We start from the raw sequence: 13,602 nt of genomic DNA, 5'->3' as shown, positions 1-13,602 counted from the left end.
CACCGAGCTCGGATCCTCTCCAGGCACAGCCACACAAAACCCTCAGTGAGTCGGCGAGCGCGTGAATGTGTTTTCTTCCGTGACTCCGAGGGTGCGGTGATGAGAAAGGCTGCTGCGCACAGGGAGGCAGTGGGACCGAACCCTGTGGGCCGCGCACGGTCAGCAGAGGCCGCACTCAGGATTTACCATGCGTCCTGGGACCCAGTGCACTGCGTCGAAACTGTGTTCTCCCCTCGCCCCCGACGGCACATGACCCGGGTCACTGTGGAGCTCAGTGCCACAGCAGCTCCTGCAGCCCGCTTGAGACGGGAACCGTCAAGAGAGCTGAGTCGCAGCCCCAGCTCCAAGCCAACTTTCTGCAGGTCTCAGGCAGTTCTCAGGCAGAGCTCGGTGTCTCTGGGGCTCTGAGCTCCGGCCGGCAACAAGGGCCTCTTTCCCTGCACTCTCACGCAGCCTCTCCCTGACCTTCCCCAGGTGGGCGGTGACAGATGAGATCCTCTAGATTTAGTATGGATGGAGTCAGGGGAGGTGACGGTTGTGACCAGGGAGCTGTCTCAGCTTACCTGCGTCCTGCCATCGGAAGACAGAAGGCTGCCTCCATTTCTCTGAATCACCTGGAAAAACCCCAGGGGCATCACCCAAAGGACATTCACCAAGATTCCTGAATTCTGGTGAGTTTAGTTCTGAATTCTGGGCTTCAGAACTTGCTTCCCCAAAATATGGTGCCTTCGCATATCGAACACCCTGAGCAGAGAGACTCTGAGAGCCTTCGCATATCGAGCACCCTGAGCAGAGAGACTCCGAGAGCACGGACGCACAGGAAGGTCTGTCCACCCTTTCCCTGCCCTTCTGCCCTGAAGTAGGGGGCATGGCCCTCGTGGGACCTGCCCTTGAAGGTCCTTCCCTCCAGAATGGAGGGACCCAAGAGAGAAATCTGGTCACACAGACCTTGCTAAGTTCCCCCAGTTTGTTTCTCTTCGCTCAGATCCTCCTTGTCCCGTCACGTTTTTCCATGCTTGTTCTTCCTCATCAGACCTAGCGTGGAAAAGCTCAGGTCTGACTGTTTCTCGGGTCTTCCTGTTCTTAGGAAGGCTCTCATCCATCTGAAATAATTTATGTTAGATAAATCTGTGTGCTTCTCTTCCGTTCATCTGCCTTTGTTGGTTGCATTTGCAGACCCAGCCAGGAACCCTAAGAAGGTCAAAAGAAACTTCTTCCTGTCCCCCAGGGTCAGTAACAGCAATTTGCCTTGACTGGGGGAGCCACGATCACTGCCTGCTGGAATTTCTTAAATATAAAGAAATAGGGGGCTCTTGGGTGACTCAGTTGGTTAAGCATTTGCCTTCGGCTCAGGTCATGATCCCGGGGCCCTGGATGGAGCCCCCCATGGAGCTCCCTGCTCAGCGGGGAGCCTGCTTCTCCCTCTCCCTCTCTTTGCCTCTCTGCCTACTTACGCTCTCTCCCTCTGTCAAATAAATATAATCTTAATCTTTTTTAAATAAAGAAATATATATTCAAAAAAAGTCTTGTCAATCAATATTTTATCACCAACAATCTAATAAGTAAGAAAAAAGTCAGATTTACAGAAATCTGCCCCCGGCAGCCTGTGTTCCAAACTGCTACCTGGCCAGGCTGTCCCACGGCCGGCCTCCCTTTGTTGGAGGGCCTGGTGGGAGCCCTGGCAGCGGGTGCAGGAGAACGGGCTTGTGGGGGCCAAGGGAGACATAAGGGGGCAGCAGGGACTGTGCCGAAGTGCAGAGAACCAGCCCACAGCAACCACACAGTGCACACCTCCTGCGGGTCCTGCTTCTCAGAGAGGGACCCCGTGGTGACTCTGACTCTCACCAAGCAAGCCGGGAATCCATATTTCAGTTTTAAAACTTCACATTTTAAAAAAAGCATATATCGTAGCTACTCAATTTTTGAAACACGACGTGACTTCCAGCTGCCAGTCTGAGACTCATGATTTGAGCCTGAAATAGCCTAACGTGGACCTGACATGATTCAGGATCATTATTCATGAGCCTGAAATAGCCGTCCCCGTCAAAAATCCCTCTAAACTTAAAAAAATGCTCAAAGGGAATTCTGCCCTGTGTTTGGAAAACACTGCAAGGAACTCCTTGTTTTGTGATGAATGCAAAGACCCCCTCGGTCACCATCTGACGACCATCCATGATGGGGCTCCATTGCTGGGACCCACAGTCCTCTGGCTGCTTTCACCGAAGCTGGAATGACACCTGAGCCTGCAGACCAGTCCTGCCACCAGGGCTGGAGGGAAAGTCTGTGTTTTAGGACAAGGGGAGTGAAAGGGACTTCAGCAATAAAGGTTAAGAACAAACAAATTCCTGCCTGTTTATGAGTCTGCCAAGGGTTTGGGGTAGTGACGTGTTCAGAGGCCTGTTCTCCAAGGCCTCCTTCCTTGAGGAAGACCGGTCCTGCGGTTTCCGTGCCCTGCGTCTTGGAGGTCACCCCGCCCCTGGGCGCCCGCCTCCTTCCCCGTCCTCCTTAAGGCGCCTCGAACAGCACGAAGACTGTCCGCAAGCAAAAGCTGCCACGGAGATACCCGGCACGGTGGGGTGGGCCCCTGCGTCCACAGACACATCACACAGCTTCAGTGACTCACCACTGCAGCCTCCTGCCTGAAGCAGCTGCAGAGAGGCTGGGAACACTCCGGAACAGGAGGCGGGAAAGAGCACAGGAAGTCGCACGCTGGCGTGCGTCAGCTTCGGGGACCGGCGGCAGAGGAGAGCCACGCCAGAACACTGGGGACAATGGGAGGCCATGGAGAGGAGCAGCCGGGTGGGGAGGGGCTGGGGGGGCAGAGCGCTGGCGTAGCTGTTCTGGTGTTCACCAGGGAGTGCACAGTGATGATCTCTTCCTGCAGAAACATGAGCCAACCAGGGGACCTGGGGATGCACAGAGAGGACCTGAGCCTGGATTGAGGTGGTGGTCTGGACACGTGTTTATGCAACCTTCTGTAGTCAGGGTTGGGGATGCCTTTCTGGTCACAGGCACTGTAGGTTTGAGGACACAGCCATGGCAGTATGTGGCTGCCACAGGAAAGGATTGTAAATGCATAATTAATTTCAACTTTCTCCTAAAATGTGTTAGAACTCTTGCAATAGGCCTCCAAGGATAACAGGTTCCAGGGTCATTTGTGTTTCCATGACCGTGGTTTTCTTAGCCCAGACTCCCCAGAATATAAAGAATATAAAGGCTCAACCTTGGGCAAGCAGCTCGGGGAGTGTGGGCACAGGGCTGTGTCCAGAAAGGGGAGCAGGTGGAGAGGTCGGGAGGGAGGGAAGATCTCCGAGCTGGCCCCTGCCTCACAAGGGAGAGCCCACTGCCCCGTCCTGAGGAGCGTCTCCCGGCAGGTGGGCTAACACCACCAGGCAGAGTGCGGTCAGTGCCGGGGCTAAGGGAGAGGAATCCCGCTGTTGGGGTTCCTGGCTCCTGCTCTCACTGGTCGGCACTGCCTGGCCTTCCTCCCTCGGGGTGGTGGGTCCAGGACTGCTGGGACAGAGAGAGGCAGGTCCTAGATCTGCGGCTTTGCGGAGGAGTGGAGGATCTGTCCACACCTGTACCCTACGCACGTGCGTCTCCCGTCTACTCACTCTCCGTCTCTTCTGCGCTCCCAGCATCCGCGTGTCTCTCTCCGTCTACCTACTACCCACGTGCTCTTGTTTTACAGATCAGAAGCTGGCTGCGTGGCCAGCGAGACCCCACTCCGGGGACGGACGGAGCCCGGCTGGCAGCTGCTGTGTGTATCTGCTCCACGTGCTGCATCCGTAGGGATCGGCCTGGTCCTAAACTCGTCATGCAATAGAGAATTAAAGTGAAACAGACCGACCCTGTTTGCCATGTGGGCCTCGGTGTTTCTCCTCCGGCTCCAGGACGGGCACACTTGGGCAAACGGTCACTTCCAGCCTTGGCAGCCCCTGTAAAGAGCAAGGACTCCCTTCCCTGCCGGGGGCCCAACGGGGGCTGACTTTATTACATGTCACTAACGTATGGCTGTGCGCCCCCGGGCCCTGTCATGAATCACCCCTTCACACGTCTCCAGCACCTGGAAGGATGGTTTACGGCACAGAACACGATAATAATTCAGCCGCGTATTGACAACCCAAGCGATATATACTGACTCGCGTGAAGGGATATGAATATGGCTCAGCAGTATTTAAATAATGGGTCTCTCCACAGACGTACAAATCTAAGTGGACTAACCCATGTCTGTGTGACTGACAAGCACGTCATCCAGGCGCGGTGGCCTCAATTGGCCATAGAACTACTGACTCAGTGTTTTTAAACGGCGCGGGTCAGTGACAGCCATCGACGGAGTCAGAGTCAGCCAGCAGGGCCCGCCCCGGCCACTGGTCCCTGAAGCTCGGCTGCAGACAACCACAGTGACCGCTGCGTCTGGGTCTTTGAGTCCTTCTAGACAAGTGTACCGTAAGTCCTACAGCCCTGTCCACCCTGCGAGCTGAGTGGCGATGCAAAAGTCAGAAACGAATCCAGCGGATCTGAAATTCTGAGCAATTTAGGAAAAGCCTGGTGTGTAACGAGAGTTTGGAAATAGGCTACGGCCGTGCCACCCTGAACCCGCCTGATCTCAGCTGGTCTCAGAAGCTAAGCAGGGCCTGGTCAGTCCTTGGATGGGAGAGTTTGGAAATAGATTTATCAGTACGCGTGAGGTGGTGATTTCTCCAGCAAACGTCCTCCACGCTCGCAGCCCTCCCAGGGAAGCCCCGGCAGGACAGGGGCGCGGGACCCCGTGGAGGGAGGGGCTGTGAGCTGGACCTGCTCTGCCACACTTCCGGTGACGCCCACAGTGAAGACTCCGTTTTCAAACTCAGCATATGACAGAGGAGATAGCATGCCACAGCCTGGAGAACAGGAGGGGTCACGCTATTTTTTAAAAAAGGTTTCATGTATACACCTATGACTTTGTAAAAAAAAGATACGATAATTTGTGCACTTGTTTCCTTTTCTTCTGTGTTTGTCCTCACTACCCACTCACTTCGGCCTCACTTCCCTCCCAAATCAGCCAAGGCTCATGCTCCCGGGCCGGCGCCGTGTCCCCTGATGATCAGTCTCCCTGTGTGGGCAGCCGCACACACACACACGTGCCCTCAGGACCCTGAGTTCACACATCACACACACTGGTCTCCTCTGTGTTCCGTATTTCAGCGTGTGGTGGACGCCGTCACCTGCCATCATTCAAGCTCAGTTTCTAATAGCAGCCCCCAGCGCCCAGCGGCGTGGACACCCTGTTCCAGCCGAGCCTTCCTCCTTACGTGTGGACACTCGCTGTGTCTCCGAAGCTGACCATCCACGCAACTCCGTGGTAACCACGTTGGTATTGAAATCCTTACACACTCACTTCCTCTGTTTCTACCGAGACTGCAGGGCTGGGGAGCTGCATTGGAGCCTGTGTTTCTAAAGTTAATGATGAGGCCAGAGAGCTTTCCAAAGGTCATGGAAATCAACCCCCTGACCTCCTGTCCTGCCTGCACTGGGCGTTTCCTGGTTTATTTGCTGGGTCTGGCCACGCAAGTAGCTGTAGAATGATGCTTAATCTTGGCTTCAATGTAGGGAGTACGAGTAGCCTTTCATGGGTGTGCTGGCTGTGCTGGTTGCTTCCCTGTGAACCACGTTTTATTTTCTTTGCCAGTTTTTCTATTGGTCATTGCCTTTTTATTTCTAAGAGGGTGTTTTTCATCTTTTCAAAACTGTGGGTAACACTCTTTCTGTCTTCTCCTTTGGGGGTACTTTCTCCCAGTCTGTAGACTAACCTTCGTAGCCATTGTTAGGCTGTTCTGTATTCTGGCTCTTCCCTCCGGGAGCGTGCTCAGACAGATAGCACCTCCCCCTCTCTTGAAGCTGGCCAGGTCGTCATGACTTGCTTTGGCCAACGAAATGTGATAGGACGTGAGAAGTTTTAGCTTTAGCCTGAAGGGTTGAAGAATGTGGATATTATTTGTCAAATTCTCTCCACTTTACAGGGAAATCACTAACATTCTGGATGGTGATGCACATGGCAGCCCCAGGCTGTAAGTGGTGGGCACACGGAGGAGAGGGCCACCTACCCCACGACCAGTAGCCGTGAGACAGACACGAAACCTGAGCCACTTGTACATTTGTTGTTTTCAAGCACAAAGATTTGGGTGCCATCAACTCAGTGTGTTATCCTGTTGGTTAGCTCAAGAAAGAAGGAGAAAAGGAAGGGAAGAAGGAAAGAAGGAAGAAAGAGAAAGAAGGATACATACCTAGAGATGTGTGTGCAGGATACATACCTAGAGATGTGTGTGCAGGATACATACCTAGAGATGTGTGTGCAGGATACATACATAGAGATGCGTGTGCAGGATACATACATAGAGATGCGTGTGCAGGATACATACATAGAGATGCGTGTGCAGGATACATACATAGAGATGTGTGTGCAGGATACATACATAGAGATGCGTGTGCAGGATACATACATAGAGATGCGTGTGCAGGATACATACATAGAGATGCGTGTGCAGGATACATACATAGAGATGCGTGTGCAGGATACATACATAGAGATGCGTGTGCAGAATACATACATAGAGATGTGTGTGCAGGATACATACATAGAGATGTGTGTGCAGGATACATACATAGAGATGTGTGTGCAGGATACATACATAGAGATGTGTGTGCAGGATACATACATAGAGATGTGTGTGCAGGATACATACATAGAGATGCGTGTGCAGGATACATACATAGAGATGCGTGTGCAGGATACATACATAGAGATGCGTGTGCAGGATACATACATAGAGATGCGTGTGCAGGATACATACATAGAGATGCGTGTGCAGGATACATACATAGAGATGCGTGTGCAGGATACATACATAGAGATGCGTGTGCAGGATACATACATAGAGATGCGTGTGCAGGATACATACATAGAGATGCGTGTGCAGGATACATACATAGAGATGTGTGTGCAGGATACATACATAGAGATGTGTGTGCAGGATACATACATAGAGATGTGTGTGCAGGATACATACATAGAGATGTGTGTGCAGGATACATACATAGAGATGTGTGTGCAGGATACATACATAGATATGTGTGTACAGGATACATACATAGATATGTGTGTACAGGATACATACATAGATATGTATACAGGATACATACATAGATATGTGTATACAGGATACATATATAGAAAGGACACGTGTAGAGAAAGAGACATCTTAATGACTTTGAGACAAATCAGCACTTCATGACTATGCAATGATCAATTCCTGGAAAAGATGATCATCTTTTGGTGGTAAAATGTTTGGAAAACTCTTGCCTATGAAAATGTATAGAATGATAATTGTGTAGCTCGGGGAGAACAAGACGAAAAATGGAAATATTTTCATGTATCCTTGTGCTATTCTCTGTATTCAGAAATTATTAAAATAAAGAAATGATCTCTGAGAATGGGCCCATTTGCAGGAGTAAAAGGAAATTGAGTTAATAAAGATTAGGGTATGGATTAAGAAATAGAGGAGAGAAAAATGATAGATGAAGTCATCAAAATTAAGAATCAGTTCTTTGAAAGGTCAACAAAGTTGGCCAACCTTTGCTAGGCTGACTAAGAAAAAGAGAAGATTCAAATAACTAGAAACAGAAATTAAAGAGGGGACTTACAACTGAGTTTACAGAAACAAAGAGTTTTAAGGGATTATTATGAATAACTGTACCCAAACAAATTAGATAGCCTAGATGAAATGAATCAATTTCTAGAAATGCCCAACCTACAAAAAATGAATCATAAAGAGAAAAATTTGAATAACTTATAATTAACAAGGAGATCGAATAATGCAGAACATCGCAACAAGGAAAGACCAGGACCAGCTGGCTTCACTGGTTAATTCAGCATTTACAGAATAATTCTCTACAAATTTTCCAAAAAAAACTAAAGAAGAGGGAACACTTCCAAGTGCATTCGGTGAGGTCAATGTTACACTAATAGCAGAACCAGACACAGACATATCAAGGAAAGAAAACTACAGACCAGTACCTCAGATGCATGCTGATGCAAAAATCCCCAATAAAATACTAGAAAACTGGATTTAACAGCATATTAAAGAGGTTACATACCATAGAGATAAAACGAAGACAGTCCTAGAGACATGGAGGTCAAGCGGAGCTTAGCTTTGAAGCAAAAGCATGACCACGAATCTGGTCACTATGCACCTTCTGGAAAGTTCTGAATGGACTAATGGACTTCAGAGTCACAGAATGACTGAGGGTGTGGCGGCCAGTAAATTTAATTGGAAGAAGGTAACAGGAGAAGTAACAAGAGCAGAGATTAAAGAGGTGGCTCTTCCGCCAAGCCTGGCGGTATTAGGCACCCCGAATGTCCTGAGGGATGAGGCCTTGAGAAGAGAAAGCGCTGTGTCCAGACAGGAGCGCCGAGTGTGGCTCTTGGCACACAGAACTGACTGGAATCTGAACCAGCTGGATGGGGAATCCACCAAGTCTGTCAGACACTTCAGTTGTCAACAGAACCGCCTGTCTGCTCTGAGATTTACAACAGCTACTGACTGTCTGTGGCCAACGAGTGGGATGAGAAGACACTGCGCTTCTGAGAAAGTGAGGTCCCTGATACGGTCCAGGATGAGAGTGGAGAAGAAAACCTCTCCGAAAGAATGGAGCCAGGGACCCCAGCGGGGAAAACGTACAAGAAACGGCGACCATGGAGCAGAATCAGGAGCTTATCAAGGAAATTCCTGCACTTCCCGGCCAGAAAGCTCTCGGAATACCTATCTTCACAACCCCTGGCGTCCGTTGTTGGTTACACGGCTGCCCTTCTTCCCCCTTCGTGCGGGAGGGGCTCCTTGTGACTGTCCCCTCCCCGCGGTGCTCCGCAGTGCTGTGCGTGGGGACGGATGAGGAGTGTGGCGACTCGCCGTCACCTCCTCCTTGCTGTCACCGACCCACAGGAATCCTCCATGTTTGGCGTGATGTCAGGACCAGATTTAAGGATGAGGCTATGTTGTGTAGGAGGGAAAATAAATTAAGTATTTGGTGACCACAGGGGCCAAGTATGCAGTCTGTATCGCTACTTGCCGATATACTTCTCTCTCCGGTTGAGCTCATGGTAGGTTGTACATTCCTACCCTCTCTGAGCCACGATCGGCGTACAGTTGGTTTGGTCATGGAAGTGTGAGCAGAAGTCATCTCCATCACTTGGACATAGTCTCTAAAAGCCTTCAAGGGCCAATAAATGGTCTGCCATGTTTGCTTGCTTCCCTTGCGTAATGACCCGTGCTGTCCTTCGGAGAGAATACCTCCAGCATGCCACATGAACTTCTACTGAAAGTGAGAAATAATCCTTTGCTGCTTAAAACCACTGAGGGTTTGTTTTTTTTAAGATTTTATTTATTTATTTGACAGAGAGAGGGGGAGCAGCAGGCAGAGGCAGAAGCAGGCTCCCCACTGAGCCAGGAGCCTGATGCAGGGACTCGATCCCGGGACTCTGAGATCATGACCTGAGCTGAAGGCAGACACTTAACCCACTGAGCCTCCGGGAGCCCCTAAAATCACTGAGACTCAGGTGCTGTTTGCCACTGCAGCACGGTCTCGCTCATCCTGACTGAAACGACTACTGAATTTGCTTACGGTGAGTTTTGCTACACAAAAGCTTTTTATTATTTTCTCATTGTTAATTATGCACATCTTTTCATTTATAATTTCTGGGCCTCCAATCTTGTCTGGAAAGATCCCACTCATGCCAAATTAGACATGTTTATAACCCTCGTCCTCAGATCTAACCCAAATTTTAATTAATTAATCTGGTGCTGTACTTGGACCTCTCCATGCCTCCCTCCTACTGTTCCCCTGCTATCCTGTTCAGAAAATCAATAGGATTGGCCTTTTTTAGTGGAAAACACAGTTGATTGGATGCAATAAGCTTTTCACTTAGTAAAAGGGTCTAAAGGAATCTGTCTAAGAAAAAGAGAGTCGCCAGTGTCTCCTGTGACCGCCTAGCTCACGTCTGGTCTGTGTCCTCAGGGGGCTAGATGTCCATAAATTGTATTTTCTTATCTTCACCTCTTAAAATTCACCATTTATTGTTGGTTTCTTGGAAAGGGCTTTCTAGTCACATACCTTAACTAAAAAAGTTCATTCTTAGCAGGAAAGAACCACTTCAGGATATGTCTGTTATACTACCTGCTGTCAGGGCTGTGGATAGGACCTTGGGTCTCTTATCATCTCTGTGCCTCCCTCCCCAGGTTTGTGAAAAAGGAGCAAGTGTACATTTAAAAATATATATTGCAATTATACAGCAGACGCTATGAAATAATCACGGTCTAGAGGTTAGCGTTTCCACTCACCTTGTTATAACTGGCGGCAAGAGCTGATCTCAGAGTTAGCGGAGGAGGGGCAGACCTGATGTATGCCGGAAGACGGGAAAGCAGTCGTCCCTTCTGTGTTCCTGCGTGAAAAACAACATTCCGTTCATAGAACTTGTGAGGATAGAAAAGTGCTGAGGTGTGTTCCGATGGGACCAGAGCGGCTCACAGTGTGGGACCTGTCACTGTACTTAGTTACACCCCACCTCATAAAGGAGACTCTTGAACACGATAAGAAACTTCGGCTTGTCTGGATTCTGTTTGGCAAGAAGGAAGCTAAGTGAAGGGGGTTCCTTAGTGGATTTTAGAAGCAGCATTTGATAATAAAGGGGATTTTGCACTTCATTCTTACAAATATGCCTTCTATCATTCATCCTCTCTCACCAGAAGCAAGGGAGTACTGTGGCATTTTCACTGAAAAGGTGACTTTTTGGGGTGAAGTCAAATTATTGAGTTTATAGAGCTGTTGGCAAACGTTGGGAAAACCTGTCCCCTTTGCTGTACAGATGAGAAGCAGAGCCACCAGCTTCAGGCATCCAGCATTTGCAGACATTTTTGAGGAAGGAAGGACCTTCCAAAAGACAGGAAGCATCAAGATTTGCTGTGTGCCTTTGGTCTCCAATGAGTTGTCTATGGCCTTGCAGGTCGATAAGGTCTTGAAGCAAAATTTCAGACCCAGAGTCTTTGGGAAAAGCCAAGTGGGGTCAAACCCTCCATCCCATCCAAGCTCCTCTTCCCACGGGCAGGGCGGAGGTGGCTGCCGACTTCCCAAATCAAACAACACAAACCAGCATTTCAAGGCTGGTTTTGTGGAAATCTAACCTCAAAGTCCCCTGGTTTTTTTCCTCCAACCGCCGGATTGTCCTGTGGACATCTTGAGCTGAGTGGTGTTTCTGGAGCAAGTGGGGTCAGCTATCCCAATCGTCTTTGACAGGTTGGGTGGCAAGACAGATTACCCACTTTGGCATTGGATTTTGCCCGAAGTGAAGCTATGGTTGAGGGCTCAGCAGTCTGTCCTATTTTAGGAAGGCTCATGGCTTCCTCTGGTTATCAGTGCTCACAACATCACACTCAGGTTATCTAGGAGAAGCCAGCTGGGGGCAGAGTGTGAAGTGAGGAAGTGCTGTCCCCAGATGTAGACAGCCCTGTGGGGCAGCAGCTCATCACTTGCTGGGGCGGGCTTCCTGTCAGAGCAGGAAGAGGTAATTATGATAGCCTCGAGTGGGCAGGGACACAGTTTCCATCTGGTGGGAGCTGCCCGGGACATGTGAATCCTTTGAAAAGCTATGAATTTCACAACACCTTCAAGGACGCGCTTGCCATTGGGACAACCAACGTTGAGCGTTGACATATTTGGGAGACTTTGGATTCTTAAAAAATTGGAGAAGTCTGTTGAAATAAAATATAGTGTTTCCAAAAATACTGTAGAAGAAAACTTTTGCCCCAATTTGTAAAATTATAGTTTATTGCTAAAACAGCCTGAGGGCACAAGTACAAATGAAATGACATTAATTAAAATACAGAAAAACAGCAGAAAGGATCGTTTTATAATGTAGGTTCAAAAGAACAGGGAAAATAAATGGAAATATGTGTATTTCCAGCACTGGGGAGAGCAAGTTTGGAAAGGTTGAGGTGCTGTGCCCCCAGGCTCATTAGAACGAAGCCTGCACAACACACGCGCCCGGGCCTCCCGCGACAGCCGTCCTGCCTTACTCCGTCAAAATGCCATTTAGGAGGTGAAAGCAAGTTTGGCTCACTGATCTCAAATGTCATAAGGAAGCAGTGGGAACTGGTTCCCCCTCGGCTTTGTAGCACCCACATCGGAGTGGCTCCCACCTGGTCGGTCAGCTCTGGAAGCCACGTTAGACGACGATGCTGGTCATGTGGATGCCATCCCCATCTCTCCCCACCCCAGGTGTGCATGACGACAAGGAGTCCCCAGGACTGCGATCTGTCCCATGGCCTCTGGTTCTGCATCAGGGGGAATTTCCAGGTGATCCCCTGACTGAGGGAAGCATGGGGTTGAGTCCTGGGCAGTGACAATGTCTTCGAGAGGAGCACCCCCGTGGTTTTTGCATGGGGGACCTCACGGGGAGTCTGGCAGAGGGGAAGAAGAAGGCTAAGCTAAACCTGTCCATGGAGAAGATCTCCCGCGGCAGAGCGACTGCAGAGGGGAGCAGGCCACGGGAGGAGACACAGGAGTGTGGACTCATAGGATGCTGGCCCCTGGGGTGGCTGAAAGCTGACCTGTGAGAGGGCGACCCCTGCCCAGAGGGAAGCTTCCTCCAAAGCTGAGCCTGGGCTCCTCCCCGGAGGCCCCTCCCCAGTGAGGCACCGTGGCTGCTCTTCAGTCTTGGGTATGAGCTCCTCCGTCACTAACTAACTAACTTGAACGCCACGGGACCCACCTGCGGACTCGCGCGGAGTCAGACGGGGACGCTTCAGGAGCGCCGCACAGCATCCCAGGGCCAGCTCTCCCCGTCAGCTCCACGGTTGCTGGGGACTGGTCTCCTCCATGCTCCTCCCCATCCCCGTCCCGGTCCTATTGACCACTTAGGGCCGCATCCATGTCTGTGTCTGCCCTGGCCAGAGCAGCCCGCAGCCCCGCGCCTGTGCCGCACGCGAACCTGTCCCTGCCGCCGTCCCTGGAACCCGGGGCAAAGGGGAACGGAGTGAAACCAGACCTTTTCCTGGTTAGCGCGGCCTGCTTCGTCGTGGGAATAATAATACTTCTGTAGTTTCTACTTCTAAGCCTTCTTTTGTTTTGTCTTTTTCATTTGAGTTTATGCCATAGAAGCATTTTCCAACATCACGAAAGATCCTGCCCGCACGGTGTTTGGTCCCGTAACTCCTCCGAGTACAGGAAAGGACCCGCCGAGGGGACACATCGCAGACTCTGCGGCGACGTAGGGCACGTGACGGACACCTTCGTGCTGGAAGCTTCTCTCCACTTAGAGCCTGGGGCTCCGGACATGCACCTGAGGTATGAAGTCAGATGTCCTAAGCCTCTTTAGGACAAGTTGCTTCCGCGAAGGTTCTCCTGTGGGCCTGCCGGTGGCCCCGCTGTCCCTGCGCGTGGGAGGGACCGCAGGAGCCTCCGCGGGATCTCAGCCCCCCTCCCCAGCGCCACGCCAGTAAGGGCTGCGGAAGGCAGGACGCTGTCCCTTCGCTGGACATGCTCCATTATTTAGGTCGAATTTGCTGTCCC

The sequence above is a fragment of the Mustela putorius genome, unplaced genomic scaffold (assembly GCF_011764305.1).
Source record: "Mustela putorius furo isolate JIRA1106 unplaced genomic scaffold, ASM1176430v1.1 tig00000107_pilon_pilon_pilon, whole genome shotgun sequence".
Taxonomy (NCBI): Eukaryota; Metazoa; Chordata; class Mammalia; order Carnivora; family Mustelidae; genus Mustela; species Mustela putorius.
This window is presented reverse-complemented; position numbering follows the sequence as displayed.